The following is a 21083-nucleotide window of genomic DNA, read 5'->3' as shown; positions in this document are numbered from 1 at the left end:
TGAGTGCACGAGGTACTCGCAGACGGGGTACTAAAGGCCGAGGTAGAGGCCGTAGAGGGGCTCGAGCTGAGTCTTCTTCACTGGGCAGTATGCCAAATCTAGAAACCAGCGAGACACCAGTGTCACCTGTCATTGAGACTGGGTCACGCGGCTAGGGACGACGTACTGTCTCAAGCCATGTTAAGGATTTTAGAGAGGGTTGCTGGGCCCAATACTGGAGTTGGAGGCCGCGGGTCGATTACGGAACGACTTCAGTCTAACGGAGCTAAGCTTTTCAGGGGTATTGCTAGAGTTGCCCCTAATGTGGCAGAATACTGGATAGAGGCCATAGAGAGAATTATGGACGACCTGGACTGCACCCATGAGCAAAAATTAAAGGGTGTTGTATCGCTGCTACGAGGTGAGGCTTATCAGTGGTGGCTCACTATTGAGGAGGGCACTCAGCTCGATCGACTGACCTGAGAGTTCTTTAAGATCACTTTCTAAGGGAAATATGTGGGGGCTAGCTATGTGGATGCCCGTAGGAGAGAGTTCTCGAATTTGATTTAGGGGGATCGATCAGTGGCCGAGTATGAGGCTGAGTTTTTATGACTGAGCCGCTATGTGCGTGGTATGGTGGTGACTGAGTACGAGCAATGTGTTCGCTTCGAGGATGGCCTCAGGGATAATCTGAGGGTTCTGATAGCTCCACAGAGGGAGTGAGATTTTGTTACTTTGGTTGATAAGGCGAAGATCACTGAGGAAGTGAAATACACTAAGCAATAGAACCTTGACAAAGAGAGGTAGGAATAAGAGAGATCCGAAGCCTTTGAGTTCCGTTCTAAGGCCTAAGAAAAAGGCCAGAGTTGATGGGACAATGAGAGTTGGGGCTCCCATTGCTGCTACTGGACAGTCGCTGTGTACTGACTATGGTAGGCGCCATTAGGGCGAGTGTTGGAAAAGAAATGAGGCATGTTTGAGGTGCGATTCTCTATAGCACCGTATTAGAGAGTGCCCACGGAGGTCCGATCAGATGCAAGCTCTGAGTAGTAATACTGCATACCGTCAAGGGTAGTTCATCAACCACCGAGAGGTCGGGGTAAGGCCAGAAGTGGTAATGGTTTGGGCCATGGTCAGAGGGCACCGGGCAGAGGTACCGATCATACTGAGGGAAGGCAACCGACTCTAGTTTATGCTGCTCGTCGCTGAGAGGATGAAGATGCTTCGGACGTCATTACGGGTACATTCTTTATTTATAATGTACCATATACTACATTGATAGATATAGGATCCACTCACTCCTATATAGCTTGTACCGTATCTCAAAACTTGGGTATACTGGTTTAGAGCACTACAAGTGAGGTCACTGTACTGAGTCTGTTGGGGCAGTCAATAAGGGTTAACAAACTGTTTAGAGATGTCCCTCTAGAGGTTCAAGGAGTTATCTTTTTGGCTAATCTGATGGAATTGCCTTTTGAGGAATTTGATCTAATACTGGGAATAGATTGGTTGGTTAAACATCGAGTGAGCTTAGATTGTGCCACGAAAAGGGTTGTACTGAGAATTGCGAAAGACAGCGAGGTAGTTGTTATTGGAGAGCGCCGGAACTACTTATCAAATGTAATTTCTGCATTAAGGGCCAAAAAGTTGGTTCGCAAGGGATATGAGGCATATCTGGCTTATGTTAGTGTTTTAGATTCTAGGGATTCTCCAGTTAAGGATATCAGGACGGTTAAGGAGTTTCTGAATGTTTTTCCTGAAAATCTACCTGGGTTACCTCCGAATCATGAAGTAAAGTTTGGGATTGAGCTATTTTCTAGTGTATCTCCGGTGTCCATTGCCCATTATAGAATGACAGTGAAAGAGCTTGTGGAGCTTAAGGCCTAGATTTAAGAGTTACTGGATCGTTGGTTCATCCATCCTAGTGTGTATCCATGGGAGCACCAGTACTGTTTGTGAAAAAGAAAGATGGATCCATGCATATGTGTGTTGACTACCGTCAACTGAACAAGCTGACCATCAAGAATAAATACCCTCTACCGAGGATAGACGATCTTTTTGACCAGTTTTGAGGGGCTTTGGTTTTCTCTAAGATTGATCTACTGCCAGGGTATCACCAGTTAAGAGTTAAAGAGGCTGACGTGTATAGGACGACATTTAGGACTCGCTATGGTCACTACGAGTTCTTAGTGATACCATTTGGACTGACGAATGCACTGGCAGCTTTTATGGATCTAATGAACCTAGTGTTCTAGCCCTATCTAGATCGATTCATAGTGGTATTTATTGATGATATACTGGTGTATTCGAAAACTAAGGAGGAACATGATGAACACCTCAGAGTGGTTCTACAGATTCTGTGAGAGAAACAACTGTACGCTAAGTTCAGTAAATATGAGTTCTGGTTACGTGAAGTAATGTTTTTGGGTCATGTGGTTTTTGCTGAGGGGATTAGAGTCGATCCTTAAAAGATTGAGGCTGTCTTGGACTGGAAGCAGCCTAAGACTGTATCTGAGATCTGTAGTTTTCTGGGACTGGTAGGGTATTATCAACGATTTGTGGAGGGGTTTTCTTTAATTGCCACACCCTTGACTAAGCTGCTACGTAAGGGTGTGCCGTTTAACTAAACTGATGCGTAGTAAGAGAGCTTTGAGAAGTTCAAGACTTTATTGACTGAGGCCCATGTTCTAATACAGCTAGAGTCTAGAAAGGAGTTTACTATTTATAGCGACATATTACATGTCAACTTAGGATGTATGTTGATGCATGGGGGTAAGGTGGTAGCGTACGCGTCTTGTCAGCTTAAGACTCATGAGGCGAATTATCCAACGCATGACTTGGATTTGGTTGCAGTGGTTTTCGCACTGAAAATCTGGAGGCATTACTTGTACGGTGAGAAGTGTATCATTTACACTGATCACAAAAGCCTCAAGTACCTCCTCACTCAGAAGAAGCTGAATATTAAGCAGCGTAGATGATTGAGTTACTCAAGGACTACGACTGTACTATTAAATACCACATTGTTAAGGCCAATGTGGTGGCCGACGCACTGAGCCGTAGAGCTGTGACTCACCTGAGGGTAATGTTTGCTCGCCTCAGTATATGTGATGATGGTAGTCTGTTGGTCGAACTACAAGTTAAACCGACGTGGATAGAGCATATTAAAGTAAGAAGAAAGAGGATGAATCGTTGGGACTTCATTTTTGACAGGTTGAGATTAGGAATACCGATGATTTTGGACTGAATAGCGAAGGGGTGCTTTTTTTTCCGTGGGAGAATCTGTGTACCAAAAGATACTGAATTGAGGCAATCTATACTGCGAGAGGCACATTGTAGCCTTTATGCTATGCATCCTGGCGGAAATAAGATGTACCACGACCTTCGTGAGTTATACTGGTGGTTAGGTCTTAAGCGAGAGGTTACCGAATTTGTGGCTAAATGTCTGACATACCAACAGATTAAGGCTGAGCATCAGTTACCTTTAGGTTTGTTGCAGCCAGTCAATATTCCACTTTGGAAGTGGGAAAGAGTGACTATGGACTTCGTTAGTGGGTTACCCCTCACACCTACTAAGAAGGATTCTGTATGGTTTATCGTGGATCGATTGACCAAGTTCGCCGACTTCATACCGGTTCGTACTGACTACTCTCTACAGAAGCTAGCTAAACTATATGTATCTAAGATAGTGAGACTGCATGGGGTACCGGTTTCGATAATATCTGATAGGGACCCTCACTTCACGTATCGATTCTAAAAGAAGCTACATGACGCTCTGGGTACAAGATTGGACTTTAATACTGCGTGTTATTCTCAGACTGACGGTTAGTCAGAGAAGGTGATTCAGATATTTGAGGGTATGTTGAGAAGTTATGTGATTGATTTCTGAGCCAGTTGAGAGGATTACTTACTGTTAGCAGAGTTTGCTTATAACAACAGATATTAGTCTAGCTTTCAGATGGCACCTTACAAGGTTTTATATGTTCGTAGGTGTCGCACACCTTCATGTTGGACTGAGTTGGGCGAGCGGCGTGTTCTAGGTCCTGAACTAGTTTCTAATACTAAGGATAAAGTTAGACTGATTCGAAACCGATTGAAAGCGGCATTTGATAGGCAGAAGTTCTACGCCTATCTGAAGCGTCGAGAGATTGAGTATTCTGTGGTGGACTTCATTTTTCTCAAAGTCTCGCCTTGGAAGAAGGTATTGGGGTTTGGTAGTAAGGGCAAGTTGAGCCCTAGGTTTGTTGGGCCTTATCGCATACTGAGACGTGTGAGACCGGTTGCCTACCAGTTGGAGTTACCACCAGAATTGGATTGGATTCACGACGCGTTCCACGTTTATATGTTGAGGCACTACCACTCTAATCCCACGCATATTGTTCCTGTTGAGGAGATCGAGGTTAGGCCAGATCTGACCTTTAAAGAGGAGTCAGTTCAGATTTTGGAGCGAGATGTAAATGTTCTAAGAAGAAGCGAGATGTAAATGTTCTAAGAGGAAAATCTATCCCGTTAGTTAAAGTTCTTTGGCATAATCATAGCTCTGAGGAGGCCACGTGGGAGCCTGAGGATGCAATGCGACAACAAAATCCTCATTTATTCTGATTAGGTAAAATTTTGAGGCAGAAATTTTTTTAGGGGGTAGAGTTGTAACGCCCCAAAAATCCCTTATATATCTATTTTCGTATGTTTGTGACATAAATATATGTCTGCTTCAGTGGTTAAGTGTTCTGGGAAGTGTCTGAGAGGTTCCAAATTCTAGCCTTAGTTTGGGTAAAATTTTATTTTTAATTGAATAAATTCCTATCTTTAGCCAGTAGTCTTATAAATAAATGTTAGTAAAAGATGTTTGAATGGGCCTACTGGTCTGGTGGATAAGTAAAGTGGCAAAGTGTTGGTGGTCTTGAGTTCGAGTACTAGTGTGCGCCAGGGAGTGTTTTATTTTGTTGCTAATGTCATGTGGGTGTTTTAGTCTAACCGAACTACTGAAGAGTTGGAGTGGCATTTGAATTAGGTGGTTGAGGGAGGGGTGGACGATTTTTGGGGAGAGGATTGAGGGATTTGGGGAGAAAAGTAAGGAGTGAAGGCGTTTGAGTTGGACTGGGATGTTGAGTGGTTGGAATGAATGTGGTTTAGTGGAGTAAATCAAGGAGTTTGGGGAGTTACCCTTTGATTTCAAAAATCTCTGCAAAGCTTTCCTTTACAATCTTTCATTTTTATTTTTATTTTTATTTTTTTCTGCCTCCATAGTCGAATTCTGTCCTTTTCTTCCCCACCCCCTTTTCGTTTTCTCTTGACTTCAATCTTCTTGTGTTGCCGCCGAGATTTCAAGTGCTTTCCCTCTACCTGCCGAATTTTTCCCTCTCTACCTTTTTTTTCTTTTGTTTTTAGCCAAAATCCCCCATTGCTGCCATTTTCCCCTCCAATTCTCTTTTTTCTTTTGTTGTCGAAATTTCAAGTGTTTCCCCTTATCTTTTGTTTCGGTCTATCTAGCTCCTTGGCTTTTGTTTTCGTACGATAACGGTAAGTAGTGTTGTTGTGTTCTTTTAGTTTTTGTTTCGGAAGATTTTGATTCTATTGTTTGTATATAGGGGACGATCGTGAAGTGGTTTTTCTTCCTAACGAATTGATTAGTGCGAGTAGTCAGGGGTAATTTCGGTAAGTGAGTGCATTTGGCTCGTTTTGGTATTGATTAAATTGTGTTTTAATTGTTAAATTCGAGATTAGGTATGCTGTTTGCAGGCTACAGAAGGTTAGGAAGTGCTTAAGCATCGAGAACGACCCAGGTGTGTAAAAACAACTTTGAAAATGTGAATCAGCGAAAAGCTGAAAAATGTGATTGCCAACGCCACGTGGGCGTGCAGTTGCCATGTGGTAGGCCGTGTGATCGAGCATGGGCGTGTGATCGTCGAGGCTGGCCATGTGTGATTCATGGGCTGGCCTGAATTGGGCTTTGTGGGCTACACGGGCGTGTGGGCCCCCACATGGGCGTGTGAAAATATTAGGCCAGGTGGTGTTATCCACACGGCCAATGCTATTTCGGGCCGTATGGGCCACATAAGCGTGTGGGCCCACATGGGCATACAACATGGGCCTGTGAGCCCATTTTCATTGTTTGACTGATAAGGTTACACGGGTTGCCCAAGTCGACTGTGAACCTACTGTAGGGTCGGTAAGTTTACTAAGACCCTAATTGACTGAAATGACTGAAAGACTGTTATATTCCTATATGAGATAGATATGTATGTTTGTACTTTGAGCATGCTATATATTCTATACTGTTTATACATAATACCATGACATGACTATATGATGCATTGCATTGGGTTGAGGATTGATATTGATTGGATGAAGTGTACTGAAAGGCCTCGAGCCTAATTTACTAGCAGTTCAGCTGCAAACCACTGTCTAGTGTCGCATTCGATACTTTTTGGAGTGTAGGGATGGGTGAGTTGATTATATCCCCACATGGAGTGTAGGGTTGGATGGAGTTGGAGTGTAGAGGCTGTCTGGGTAGGATTTGGTATTGCATATTTGTTATTGTACTAATTGTGGATATTGTAATGGGCCAAGGCCAAACGCATGAATGCTACTATATTTCGTAACTAAAACTGAAACTGAAACTGTTACTGAAATGGGCTTAGGCCCAAACTATGATTGCTTTCTGTCTGCTTGTTTATGAGGGATTACACACTGAGTTTTCATAAACTCACCCTTCTGTTTTATCTGTACAGGTACCCCGAGACTTAGGTGGATCGGAGCGGCGGAGGACTTCGCAGCGGCCACACGACCCTTTTTTACACAGTCTCGTACTTAATTAAGTTCATAAAGTTTTATTTGGGGTATTTTACTGTAATACAGGCCTCTATGAATTTTCACCGATAGAACTAGGAGTTCTACTGGTAGAATTCTGTAGCTTTTTCAACGTCTTTTCATCATGAGTTTTACTATACTTGTTCACTTAAGTATCAGTAGAAGTCCTTCACACTTCAAAAACTCGTTAAAAAACTAAGTTAATTCAAGACTTTTTTTAAAGTTTATTTTGTCTAACACTTTGAAAATAATTTTAAGGACTTATAAATAATTTTTTTCAAATATAAGTAGGGGATTTTTAATATACTTTTTGTTATATCAAAATACTTGAAAAACTAGAGCTAACGATCTCCCCCTTTTTGATATAACAAAAACATTTTGAAAAAATTTGCTAACTCCTCCTATGTGAAACATTATTTTCAAAACAAGCTCCCTTTTTGAAAAAAATATATATTTTAGACTTCATTTCATTTAAATTTTCAACTTAAAGAATTTGACTTTAAGATTTAGTTGAAAATTGTATTGTGCAAATTTTGCATTTTCTCCCCCTTTTTGTAATATAAAAAAGAATGCATGCTTGAAAAACTAGGAGAGTAAGTGTAAAATGCTTAAACATTTGGAGACATAAAAATAAAAAATAGAAACAAAAGAAAAATGAAGCAACCAAATGCAAACAAAAGAAAAACAAACAATGGCAGTACATTTGAAATAAAAGCATCCAAAGATAATGAAAATAAAAACATCCCAAAGCAACTAAATATGCAACCAATATTAATATCCCTAATATCCAAAGAAAGACAAATAGATAACATAGGTAAAATCATATAATACCATGTTTAAACAAATATCTACAAGAAAATCAATTAAAACGTGCTTGAAAGCAATCAAAAGGTAGAAATACATTTACTAACATACTCAAAATTTGATCTATTATTTAAAAACATTTCAAACATGTGAGGATAAAGAGACACAAGGAATTTACAAGTTTACAAATATAAACAAGTAATATACACAAAGTATGCATAAAAGAACACAAGTGTTCAAAAATGTCAAAAATATTATACAAGAAGCTTATGAAGGCATTTTCATTAGTCCTAACTCTCCCCTAATTATTCAAAATCTCTCCTTATCTAAAGGCTTTGTGAAAATATCAGCTAGTTGATGCAAAGTATCTACAAACTCTAGAACTATGTCACCTCTTTGCACATGATCTCTAATGAAATGACGTCTTATTTCTATGTGCTTTGTTCTAGAGTGTTGGATAGGATTTTTGGTTAAGAAAATAGAACTAGTGTTATCACACCTTATAGGAATATGATCCATATCAATTTCATAGTCAACTAATTTTTGCTTCATTCAAATAATTTGAGCGCAACAGTTACCTACAGCAACATATTCTGCTTCAGTTGTGGACAAAGCTACATTATTTTGTTTCTTAGAGAACCAAGAAACAAGCATGCTTCCTAAGAATTGACATGTTCCAAAAATGCTTTTTCTATCTAACTTGCATCCTCCAAAACCCGCATCGGAGTAAGCATGCAAACTAAATGATGAATCTTTGGGATGCCAAAGTACTAGATTTGGAGTGTCCTTAAGGTACCTTAAGATTCTCTTAATGGCTTGTAAATGTGACTTCTTAGGGGATGATTGAAATCTAGAGCATAAAAAAACACTAAACATTATATTCGGTCTACTTGTGTAAGATAAAGCAATGACCCTATCATAGGCCTATAAAGTTTAATGTCAACACATTTATATCTTTCATCTTTATAAAGCTTTGTTGAAGTGCTCATTGGTGTTGGTTGAGGCTTCAAGTCCTCCATTTTAATCTTCTTGAGCATTTATTTGATGTATTTGGCTTGATTGATGAATATGTCATTTTTAGTTTGTTTGATTTGAAGCCCAAAAAAAAAGTTGAGCTCACCCATCATGCTCATATCAAATTCACCTTGCATAATTTTAGAAAATTCTTAACAAAGAAGTTCATTAGTAGCACCAAATATAATATCATCAACATAAATTTATACTACTAAAATGTATTTGTCTTTAGTTTTTATGAACAAGGTGGTGTCTACTTTGCCTCTTCTAAAACCATTTTCAATTAAAAATTTGGAATTCATACCAAGCTCTAGGAGCTTGCTTCAAACCATATAGACCTTTAGACAATTTGAAAACATGATTTGGAAAATTTAGATTTTCAAAACTAGGAGGTTGTTCAACATAAACTTTTTCATTTATGAAACCATTTACAAATGCACTTTTGACATCTATTTGAAGAAGTTTAAATTTGTTTGAACATGCAAAAGCTAATAACATCCTAATGGCTTCTAACCTAGCTACCGGTGCATAAGTTTCATCATAATCTATGACTTCCTATTGGCTATATCATTTGGCAACTAATCTAACCTTGTTTCTAACAATGTTACCATTTTCATCAAGTTTATTTCTAAAGATCCATTTAGTTTCTAAAGTTGGATGATCACTAAGTCTATCAACTAAATTCCATACTTATTTTCTTTCAAATCGATTTAATTCTTCTTGCATAACCATTATCCAAAACTCATCATTTAAAGCATCATCAATGTTTTTAGGTTCTATGCAAGAAATGAAAGAAACACAATTATAAGTATTTCTAATTTAAGATCTAGTAATTACCCCTTTAGATGTATCACCAATGATGTGTCCATCCTTAACATATGAAAGCTCTCTTAGGTGACTAGATTCCCTTTCAACGTGAGTTGGTTCTTGGAGTTCATTAATTTTGAGTTGTTGAACCAATTCACTTGCACCTTGATCTTCATGTGATGCTTGATTTTGGTCAACTTGATATATTTCTATATCATTAAAATCAATAGATTTCTTTCTAGAAGGAGAGTTAGATTCATAAAAAATAACATGTATAGATTCTTCTACAACAAGGGTTCTCTTGTTAAAAATTCTATAAGCTTTAGAATTTGTGGAATAACTAAGAAAAATACCTTCATCACTTTTGGCATCAAAATTTCCTAATTTTTTTTTCATTATTCAAAACAAAACATTTGCAACCAAAAGGATGAAATTGGCTAATGTTAGGCTTTCTTCCTTTAAAAAGTTCATAAGGAGTTTTCTTCAAAATAGGCCTAACCATAGCTCTATTTATAATATAGTAAGAAGTGTTTATGGCTTCCGCCCAAAAATATCTTAGCAAATTATTTTCACATAACATGGTTCTAGCCATTTTCTCTAAGGTCCTATTTTTCCTCTCAACAACTCCATTTTGTTAAGGGGTTCTAGGTGCTGAAAATTGTGACAAATACCATGCTCATTACAAAAATTATCAAGGCCGAGGCTTTTAAATTCTTTTCCATGATCACTTCTTACACTTGAAATTGAATATCCCATTTGGTTTTGAATCATTTTACAAAAAGTAATACATTTTTTAAAGCTTTATCTTTTGAAAACAAAAAGAAAACCCATGTATATCTAGAATAATCATCAACAATAACAAATCCATATTGTTTACTATAACGAGGTTTGTGCAAGTGTACACAGTCGTTCAAGTAATAAGTAAGTAAAATGAGTTATCATCTCCACAGAAACTGTGTATGTTAATCGATATTTGTAAAATTATAAATTCACAATTTCGTATAAAAACAAAATAATTTTGGATAGTGATGATTAAATTAAATAAATGCATAGAGTGATCCCTTATGCAATTTTAATCTAGATTCAATTTATCTAAATGTATGATGAATGGCTTTAGCAACAAAAACAATCAACATTAAATGGACTAGGACAATTATATTAATAAATTAAATTTACTTTATCATGCTTAACAATGTTAAGAAATACTTCTATGGCAACTTGATCTTTCATGAGTTTGGAAACCAAATTAAGTCCTCTATGATCTTTTACTTAGTTAAATATGCATTTTACTGATCATATTAACTAAGGATTTCTTAGTATTTATGCGAGGTTACAGGGACATTTACGTTTGCAATAGTTTAATCACATAAACCTAAAAACTATGGAAGATAATAGACCTAACTAAAGATATTATGAACCTCAACTTAGTTGAATTTAATTATCTAAAGTGAGCATTGCACTTTTCAATTATGTGTCTACTAGCCGTCGTCTGGTTAGGATCGCTCAGCTAATCTGAGTGCACCTAATCACGTATAAATGAAATGCATCATGATATTAATTGAAAAAATGATTGACTGAGGCACAAACATGTTAAACATGAATAAAATATATCTTATTAAATTAGCATAATCATCCTAGCAAATAGGATTTAAATTATCATCGTTGATGTCAAAAACAATAAAATCAAAGTAAATATAATTAAAATAGATAACAAGAGGAAAGACTAAACTCTATTAAGTTCAGCAGCATTTTAGATTTATTCTGACTGATGTGCTCCTCTGTTCTGCTCGATGCTTCTTTTGCTAAGGAGTTCCTAAGGTGGCTGGCCAAAGAATGATTTTGACAAAGCTTATGTTGGCTAAAGGGGAAAGGGAAATGGTGGCTATGCAAGGGAAAGGAAAAGAGATATAGAATGTAAAGAAAATGCTAATGAGAGAAGAGAAATGAGATTTGAGAAGGGATAGCTGCATGGTATTTATAGGTGAAGGTAAGGGATAGAGTTTACTGAAAATAGAATTTAAATTCCTTCCTTTTCTCTCACATATGACCGGCCACAATTCATGGAAAAAGGGATGACTTAGTCTCCTCATTTTGAATTCAAACCAAGGCTATTAATAGCCATAGGGTGGACGGTTTCAACAGAAAAGTTGTTGGGCTGATTTCTGATTATTTTCCAACTATAAGGATCTTCAATTAAATACACAAAGCTTGCTTTTGGCAGCCATCTACTTGTGTCGAAACTGGGCTTTAATTCCCCTTTGTTGGACGATTTGTCAGTCCAATAATTTAGCAGACATGTCTATCTTTTAGCACATCTTTTACTAGGTCAAATTATCAACCTCATGACCCAAATTGCATGGCCTTGCCGTCCATATGAATTGATTTGTGCATGTCCATGTTTCATTCACATTAATCACATCTTCAATGGTCCTCCTACATAGTGAAAAGTTACATATTAATTAACATGAAATAATATAAAATATGTACAAAAATCATGTAATTAAGCACAATTTCACATACTTTATAAATTCATGCACAATATTACTAATTAAGTAAAATTCACTTATTTTAAAAACAATTACACAAGATGAATATATTTATTAAGTAAAAAGGTGGTAAAAATATATAGAAAAACCTTATATAATTTCGAGTTTACATTTACCTCCTAAACTCAAAGTTCTAATGGGTCCAAAAAGGTTAATATGAATAAGTTGAACTACTCTAGATGTAGAAACTATATTTTTAGATTTAAAAGATGTTCTCAAAGATGTTCTCTTATGTTTACCTTTAGCACATGCATCACATACTTTATTAAAGTCAATAGGAAAGTTAGGCATGCCAACAACAAGTTCATTTTTAATAAGCTTTGAAATAATACTCATGCTTGCATGTCCTAATCTTGTATGCCATAGCCAACATACATTTGCATTATGAGCAAAAATATTAGAGGATGATATGTCATCAAGATGCACCATAAAAATATTACCTACCCTATGTCCTACAAAAAGAATATTATTATTTACAATATCTACAACTTTGCACCCATTAGACTCAAATATTACTTTGAATCCCTTGTCACAAAGTTGACTAATGCTAAGGAGGTTATGCTTAAGACCGTTGACATAAAGCATATTTTTAATGAGAGTGGAAGAATTTATACCTATAGAACCAATAACTTCAATAAGCCCTTTGGAATTATCACCAAATGTAACTTCTCCTCCATTCTTTGGCATTAGTTCCATGAAGTGTCTTTTGTCACCGATCGTGTGTCTAGAGCATCCACTATCAAGGTACCATGAGTTCTTCTTAGAGTTGCTTACCTTGAAGCAATGCTTTTCCTCCTACAAACACAAAGTTCAACTTTAGATTTTGGTACCCAAACTTTGTTAGGTCCATTAGCATTAGTCTTAACAATTTTTGTCCCCTTAGGAATCCACTTCTTTAAAACATCCTCATTAGTGAGTTTGCTCCTTGATGTGAGCTTCCTTAAAGAACATACTTGTCTATCACGCCCCTTTTTGTGATAATGTGCGCATGAGAGTGAGGCATCATAAATATAGCTTGGTTTCTCAAAGACATTTTTAAATTTTCTTTCTCTTTGTAAATTTACAAAACCTAAGCCACTCTTATCAAAGAAGGCTATTTGAGATTCAAGCATATCATTTTTTTGTTGCCCCATATTAAACATAGAAAAGGAATTATGCAAGTTCTTATTCTTTAAAATCAAATCATCAATTTAAGCTTGCATATCATTAAATTTATTTTCTATTTCCTCTTTAGATTTGACTAGAGACTTATTTTCCTCCTTTAATTTTGAAATCATTTTCTTGTATTTGGAGTTCATAGTCTCAAAATCTATAGCTAATTCATCAAAGGCATCTTGTAATTCTTCAAATGTATATTCATTTAATTCACTAGAATTTAGGATTACCTTTGGTTCTTCAATAGCCATAAGACATAGGTTGGCAACTTCATTGTCTTCATCACTATTGGATGAATCGCTATTGGTTCAAGTGGCCATCAAGGCTTTCTTCTTTTGTTTTAATGCTCCCTTCTTCTTCAATTGTGGGCAATAAAATTTAATGTAACCTGATAGCACTAGAAAGAACATAGGTTTTTCTCCTTACTTATTGGTTAAATTGTTCCCATTTAGTTATCCTTATCATATATTTTAGCATTTTCAGTTTAGTAAATTACATTTTATAACTCAGTGAATCATAGCCTATTTTACCTTTAATTTTGCTATCTTTTTGCATTAATGTCGCTGCATGAGTTAATTCCAGATTGCGTCCAGAATTATGGCCGAACCTGACAGTTATCCAGATAAGAACTAAAAATGCGTGAGCTGTCCAGTTTGGTATAACCAACCCGTATGTACAAGGATAGAATAATTCTGAGGAAAGGACACCTATATTGTTGAAGGAGGACATAAAAGGTTGATGTGAGAAGAAAAATAAGGGAGGAGAGCATTTTCTTGACCATCATCTTCTTCATCCTACCTTGAAGCTTGCGGCTATGGTAGCTTAAGCCTCTCACGGGTGAGCCAACGTGAAAATTGATGCATATTAGCTTCTAACGAGGAGACCTAAGTACGAGGTAAGAGGGAATAGAGAGATTCAATCGAGTTGTCTAGGAATAACATTCTCCATTCGATTCTTTCTTATTTCTTTCTAAATACTGGTGATTACTCTCTGTTTTCTGTTTGTATGAAAGTACACATGAATTCTTGGTTAAATGTTATCTTATTCAATCTTGCTTTTATTGTTTAATCTTTGGGTTTGAATGTTTCTTAACATGGAAGTGTTATTGCAGTCACTAACACTGGAAAGTGCAGTGACAGTTTGAGCCAACAAGCATTACAACGGAAGTTGAGTGAGGATTAGAGGAATTTAGTCCATTTGTTCTTAATAGTGCCATATTGCCATCATCGAAATGTGGGGTTAATGTGCATGTTTAAGTCTCAGATTAAATAGATGAGTGACACTTGGTAAGATTGGTAAGATATACATTGAAATTTATTACCTCGACGATCACCTATCATTTTATACCTTGTGAGCACTTAGTATTCTGTTGAAAATTCATGTTGGGGATCCCAATTTATCATTATCATATTTTATTTTATTTTTTTCAAGTTGTTGCTCTAATAACTATCCTCACAATTTATCTCGCTTCTATCTAGCTATTGCACCGACATTAATAGACAAAAGACAACCATCCCTATGGGATCGATATCTGACAAACTCAAATCTGTCTACTATACTTGCATCAACAGTGTACGTGATAAGCCATAAAAGTAACATATTTTTAATCCAATTCTTCATGCGTTTTTCGATGATTAATTATGTAAATTAGTGAATTTGATGCTCCTAATCCTTTAAATTCGTGTCTTTCTACTTAGGAGAGCATTTGGGAGCAAAAAGAGTGAAAAACGAGCCAAATTCAGGCAAATAGAGCTGTTTTCAAGATCCACACGGGCTGGCCACACGCCAATGTACCAGCTTGTGCCGATATCGCACCCTGCTTCCTAAATATGCTGAAAAACTTAATTTTTAAGTTTTTTGAGCATTCTAAAGTCTATATATACCAATTAGAAGAAGACCTAAGGAGGCACTTAGAGAAGATCGAAGAAAAGACTGGAAGAACGCCATCAGAATCAACTCGAAAGTGGATCTCCTTTAATATTGAAGATCTCAATTTAATTTCCTTCGAAGTTTTATTAAGTTTCTTTATGTCTTGTTGTTTTCCTAACTTTGAGATATTTTCATTAAGGATTATGAACTAAATTCCCTAATTACCTAGGGAAGATGAAACATATGATGAATCTTATTATTTTATTTCTGATTTACGCAATAAATACTTGACTCTTGTTCTCAATTATGTATGCTTATTTTTTGTTTTAATATTTCTAAGATATTAATTCAAGTTTAATGTGCTTATTTTAGTGGAGCAAAAGTCCCTATTTAAGAGTAGATCTATCATAATTGAGTAGAGGTGCATGCAATCTTAGAAATAGGACGACATAAATCTAATAAGGGAATCTATAGATCGAGTTAATGCGACAATAGGGGTTTTAATTAGAAAGAGATTTCAATTAATCAACCTAGAGTCAGTTGTTCTTACTCTCGAAAGAGATATTAACATAATTGAGGGATTTCGACGGATTAAGACACAAATGAATAAATTGTTTAATTTAGATTCATAATAATAGGTGAAGTCTAAGTGGATTCTTTCTTGGGTATTGTCTATCTCATTGGTTATCTTCAATTATTTTCCTATTTCATTCTTTGTTGCGTTCTTAGTTAGATTAGTTTAGTAATTTTAGATTAAAAACTATCATTCCAATTTGTCAGCTAAATAATAAGAAAACAGTAATTACTAATACTTTTAGTCCTCGTGGTTACGATATTCCCTACTCACCATAACTATACTATTGTTCGATAGGTGCACTTGCCTTAGTCATATTTATAGTTCGTTTAGTGATCATCAAGTTTTTGGCGCCGTTGTCATGGACTAAAATATTAGGAACAATTGATTTTTATTAATTTAGCCATTTATTTTTATTTCATTTTATTTTTGTTTTTAGTTTAATTTAGGCAGAGTCAACAAAGTATAGTAGACGAGTAAGAGGACGTGATTATTATTACTTAAGAGATGGGTGATAATCAGAATAATTAGCTACCTCATGCAGTTGCTGCAAATCTAGGTCTTGCTCATCGTACTATGTACGATTATGCCAAGTCCACTCTGACTGGGGCTGAATCAAGTATTATGAGACCTACCATTGCTGCAAATAATTTCGAACTGAAGCCGAACACTATTCAGATGGTACAAAAATTTGTTCAATTCGATGGTTTGCAAGACGAAGATCGAAATACTCATTTGGCTAATTTTCTGGAAGTCTGTGATACTTTCAAGATAAATGGCATTTCTGACAATGCCATTCGCTTACGGTTATTCCCTTTCTTGTTGAGGAACAAAGCTAAACAGTGGTTGAATTCTTTACCACGAGGTTTTATCACTACATGGGATCAAATGACCGAGAAATTCCTACTGAAGTACTTTTCACCGGCTAAAACGACCAAGTTGAGGAATGATATCTCTTCCTTCGTTCAAATCAACTTAGAAACCCTATATGATGCATGGGAGAGGTATAAGGACTTATTGAGACGGTGCCCTCACCATGGGTTACCTTTATGGCTACAGGTTTAAACCTTTTACAACGGTTTGAATCCCTCAACTAGATAGTTAATCGATACAGTAGCCGGTGGTACTCTGAACAATAAAACACCAGAAGCAGCGTATGAATTTATAAAGGAGATGACACTGAATAATTATCAGTGGAAATTCATAAGGACAAAGCCGATGAAAGTAGCCGGAGTTTTTAACTTAGATGCAGTCACCATGTTATCAAATCAGGTAGAACTTTTAAATACCAAAATTGATGGTTTATGTGTTTCTACGCAGGTACATCTGGTGATGCAGTGCGATACGAATGGAGGAGGAATGAACAATCCAAAATATTTACCTTACAGTCCTAGCACAGAGAACAAACAAATCAACTATATGGGTAAAAATTCTAGGCCTCAAAATAATCCTTATAGTAACACCTATAATGCAGGTTGAAGGAACCATCCCAATTTCTCTTAGGGTGGTCAAGGAAATCAAAGAGCAGAACCCCCTCCAGGCTTCCAACAATAACCTTACCAGTAAGAGAAAAAGTCAAATCTTGATGAGATCTTGACAAAGTTTATCTCGGTGTCAAAAACCTATTTTCAAAACACTGAAGTAGCACTTATAAATCAACAAGCGTCAATTCAAGGACTCGAGAATCAAATCGGTCAACTTGCTAAACTAATTTCAGAACAAGCACAAGGTAGTTTGCCTAGCAATACCAGAACTAACCCAAGAGAGCAACTTCATGCAATTACTGTGCGAGATGAAGAAGGGTTAGTTGAATCTGAACCAGAACCAGAACCAAAGCAAAGAAGTGTGGTAAATAACAGTAAGGTTGAGTAATTTTAGATTAAAAATAATCATTCTAATTTGTCGACTACATAATAGAAAAACGGTAATTACTAGTACTTTTAGTCCTAGTGGATATGATATTCCCTATTCACCATAACTATACTATTGTTCGATAGGTGCACTTGCCTTAGTTGTATTTATAGTTAGTTTAGTGACCATCAGTACATTTACTGTGACAGCCCAAAATTGACCCTAGTCGGGAAGTGGTTTCGGGACCGCTAAACCGAGTCACCGAAATGTTTGAATGTGATATTTATTGTCTAGAATATGTAATTATGAATGTGTGAAAATTTCAAGCTTCGATTTAGTCGATTGCATGTGAATTTAGTCAATAGGACTTATGTGCGACATTTTTGAAATGTGATAGGTCGAAGCATAAGGACCTATTAGTGCATGAAATAAAAAGGGGGGACTTGCATGTCAAATTCCCCCCTAATTAGTAGTGGCCGGCCATGACAAGCATGGTAGACCAAGTGTGATGGGCAAGACATGTCATAGACATGTTGTGTTGGTGCATCATGGGTGAAAAAAAATAAAATAAGGAGCATGGGCATAAAATAATGAAAGAGAATATGATGAAAACAAAAAAAAAGTGTGTGGTTGTTTCCCCCCCATTGCCGTGAGTTAAAGAAAAGAAAAGAGAAAATTTTGTTCATCCTTTTTCATCTTCATTTGGCCGAAAATTCTAAGGAAGGAGGAAGGAGTTCTTGCTTCATGTTTGGTTTGGAAGAGGATTAGGAGGAGGTTTGGCCATACTTGTATCTAGATCAAGGTATGTTTGAGGTTGTGCCATGAGATTCATGCATGTTTTTAGTTGCTAGCTTGAGTTCTAATTATCCCATGGTTCAAATCTTTGCTATGTCATGGGGATGATATTCGGCCTAGGTAGATTTTGTGTTAATGCCATTGCATGCTAAATATGAAGCTTGTTAATGATGCATGTGATGGTGGATTGATGATTCTTGAATCTTCTTTTTAGCATTTTTGAGTGAGCACATATGTGCATTGGTTGCTAGATGGAGAAGAATCGGCTAGCAAGTTGTGTGCTAAGGCCGAATATAATTTTTGTATATTAATGAGTAATGCATGTGTTAAATTGATGGAAAGGGAGAGGATGCTTTACTAGTGTATATATGTGTGTATTAGCCAAGTTTTGAACTTGAAACAAAAGGGTGTTTAGTCAATACAAGTGACCATACTTGTAGAATGTATTAAGTGTTGAAATTGGCCCCAACATAGACATGCATATTTGGCCATAGGAAGGAGATTGGTGTTGCATGTATTCGGTTAGAGGCAAGCATATTGATGCTTTTGTCTTGGCTTAGAAAATTCGGCCAAGGGGGAAAAATTAGCTAAAATGTTGAGTTTGATTCATGATTCCGTACATATGTGACTTTAATGTCTAATGTATAAATATGGGCTAAGTGCCTTGTGTTCCTCTTTTCGATGCTCAAATGATTAAATCAATTTATTTGTTTAATTAAGCTCAAGAGCAAAGGGGAACTAAATCCGATAAAGGGAAGGAAAAAGTGGTCGAATAGCTATCGGAATCGTTCGACAACACCCGAGGTAAGTTCTTGAGTAAAAGAGCTTAAATTATGATTTGATTAGATCATGTTTTAAGCAAATCAAAATCATGCTCTTTGTGTGTGGCTATTGAGCCGAAATTGCAAGAATGATAAGTGTCTTGTGTTTGAGTTTTGTTAACGAAAATGAAATACGAATGTGCCATGATTTACTGTTAAATGTGCATGGTTATTTGAATGATGTCCGGGCTAAGTCCCGAAGGCTTTGTGCTAAGTGACCATATCCGGACTAAGATCCGAAGGCATTTGTGCGAGATACTAATTCCGGGCTAAGCCCGAAGGCATTTGTGCGAGTTACTAAATCCGGGTTAAGTCCCGAAGGCAATTGTGCGAGTTACTATAACCGGGCTATGTCCCGAAGGCATTTGAACGAGTAGCTATATCCGGTTAAATTCCGAAGGTACGTGATTTGGGAATGAATGATCTTGCTGTAAAAATTTCAGTAAATACTCTAGGAACATCCCAACATTGAGGTATGTTTCGTATGTGCTTGAATTTAGTTGAGCCCTTACAAATAAGTATTCGCTCAGTTGATAAACGAGCTACCGGCCTTTGGCTAAGTTGATCTTTTGTGTATGTACATAAGGGTTGGTAATGTGAAGCAAGTATGATATCGAAAATTTGTGCATATGAAATTATCCGTTTAGCTATATGAATGCTATACTTTTGCTGTGCTGGAATTCCTTGCTCAAAACTTACTAAGCATAAATTGCTTACTCCGTTTCTTTGATCCTCTGTTTTATAGATTTTGGTTCTCCAGCTATCAGACTCGGGATTTTGAAGTCGAAGTCGCCTACACTATCAAAGCCCCCCCTTTTTGGTACAATTTTGGTTGAGCTTCGAAATGGCATGTATAGGACTACCCTTTTTGTTGTGGGTCATGGACCCTTTGGACTTGTATAATTTTGGATAGCCATGCGAAAATGGCTTATATATGTTTGAGCATAATGTTATCATCATTTGGTATGGATATGGTTATTGAGAGGTGTGGATATGCTTAACAAGGATTGGCCATGGGAATGGTTAATCACTATCATAATTTGTGCTATTTATGCTAAAAGGGCTAGTTGAATCATGGAGACTATGAAATAGGTAAAGTCTACCTTAAAGGCAGATGCTGACAGCAGCAGTGATGTAGATTTGGAAAATCACTAAAAATAGTAGGAATGGAATTAAATAGTGAATAAATTATGTAAACGAACCTTGATGAATCTATTTTCATAGGAAAGCAACGAAACAATCATACGGACAGTATGTTAAGAGATATTCAGGTTCTTGTGAGACAGGGCCAGAACGGTTTCTGGATTTCCTTTTACGACTTTGGAAATTCATTAAAAATTAACCAGAGACAATTAGGAGTCAAGCCATATATGTATAGATTCCTCTCTGAGTCTAGTTTCTATAGAAACAAACGGCATCAGTATTGAATCCCTGTACAGGGAGATATCCAAGTCGTAATGCGCAAAGGTCAGTGTAGTCGATCCCTGTAACATGGGAGACTTTGACTAATAAACTGTACTAATTGGCCCAACAAAAAATTCTAGAAAAAAATATGTAGATGGACATATGAGTCTAGTTTCAGGGAAAATTTACGGAACTGGATTCCGAGTTTCTGAACTCAAGATATGATTTTTAAAACGACTAGTACGCAGATTGGCAGTGTCTGGGAAATTTTTTTTAAAGTCTGTTAACACCTCGTGTTCGACTCCGGTGACGGTCTCGGGTTCGGGGTGTTACATTTACACATTATTGCTGTGACGTTAAACAATCGATCATGACCCGGCTCGTTGCACTCATAGAAATGATTTGGTCCTTTTCCTTCTTACTTGGTTCACCATTGATGATGTCTATTTTTGGGAATCTTTTGACTTTGTTGAACTTTATGAATTTTTTGAATTTCTTTGTAAACATAGCCATCTCCTCCTCCTCTTCATTATTACTAGAGTCTTCATCCTTATTACAAGTTGTTGATTTGAAGGAAACTCCCACTTTCTTTGAAGCTTATTTGATTTCTTGTGTATTGTAGTTAATATTCCTTTCATATGCCAACAAGGAACTGGT

General features: G+C 36.7%; 1 non-coding gene across 1 annotated transcript; it reads right to left on the bottom strand.

The window, feature by feature from the left end:
- Positions 1–16491: 16491 nt before the first annotated feature.
- Positions 16492–16598, bottom strand: LOC121223841 (small nucleolar RNA R71). The gene has a single exon (XR_005921307.1). It is a non-coding gene; the product is annotated as a small nucleolar RNA R71 (small nucleolar RNA).
- Between the last annotated feature and the right edge of the window lie 4485 nt (positions 16599–21083).

The sequence above is a fragment of the Gossypium hirsutum genome, chromosome D11, assembly GCF_007990345.1.
Source record: "Gossypium hirsutum isolate 1008001.06 chromosome D11, Gossypium_hirsutum_v2.1, whole genome shotgun sequence".
Taxonomy (NCBI): Eukaryota; Viridiplantae; Streptophyta; class Magnoliopsida; order Malvales; family Malvaceae; genus Gossypium; species Gossypium hirsutum.
Note: the sequence above shows the minus strand (reverse complement) of the source record. Positions and strands in the feature narration are given on the sequence as shown.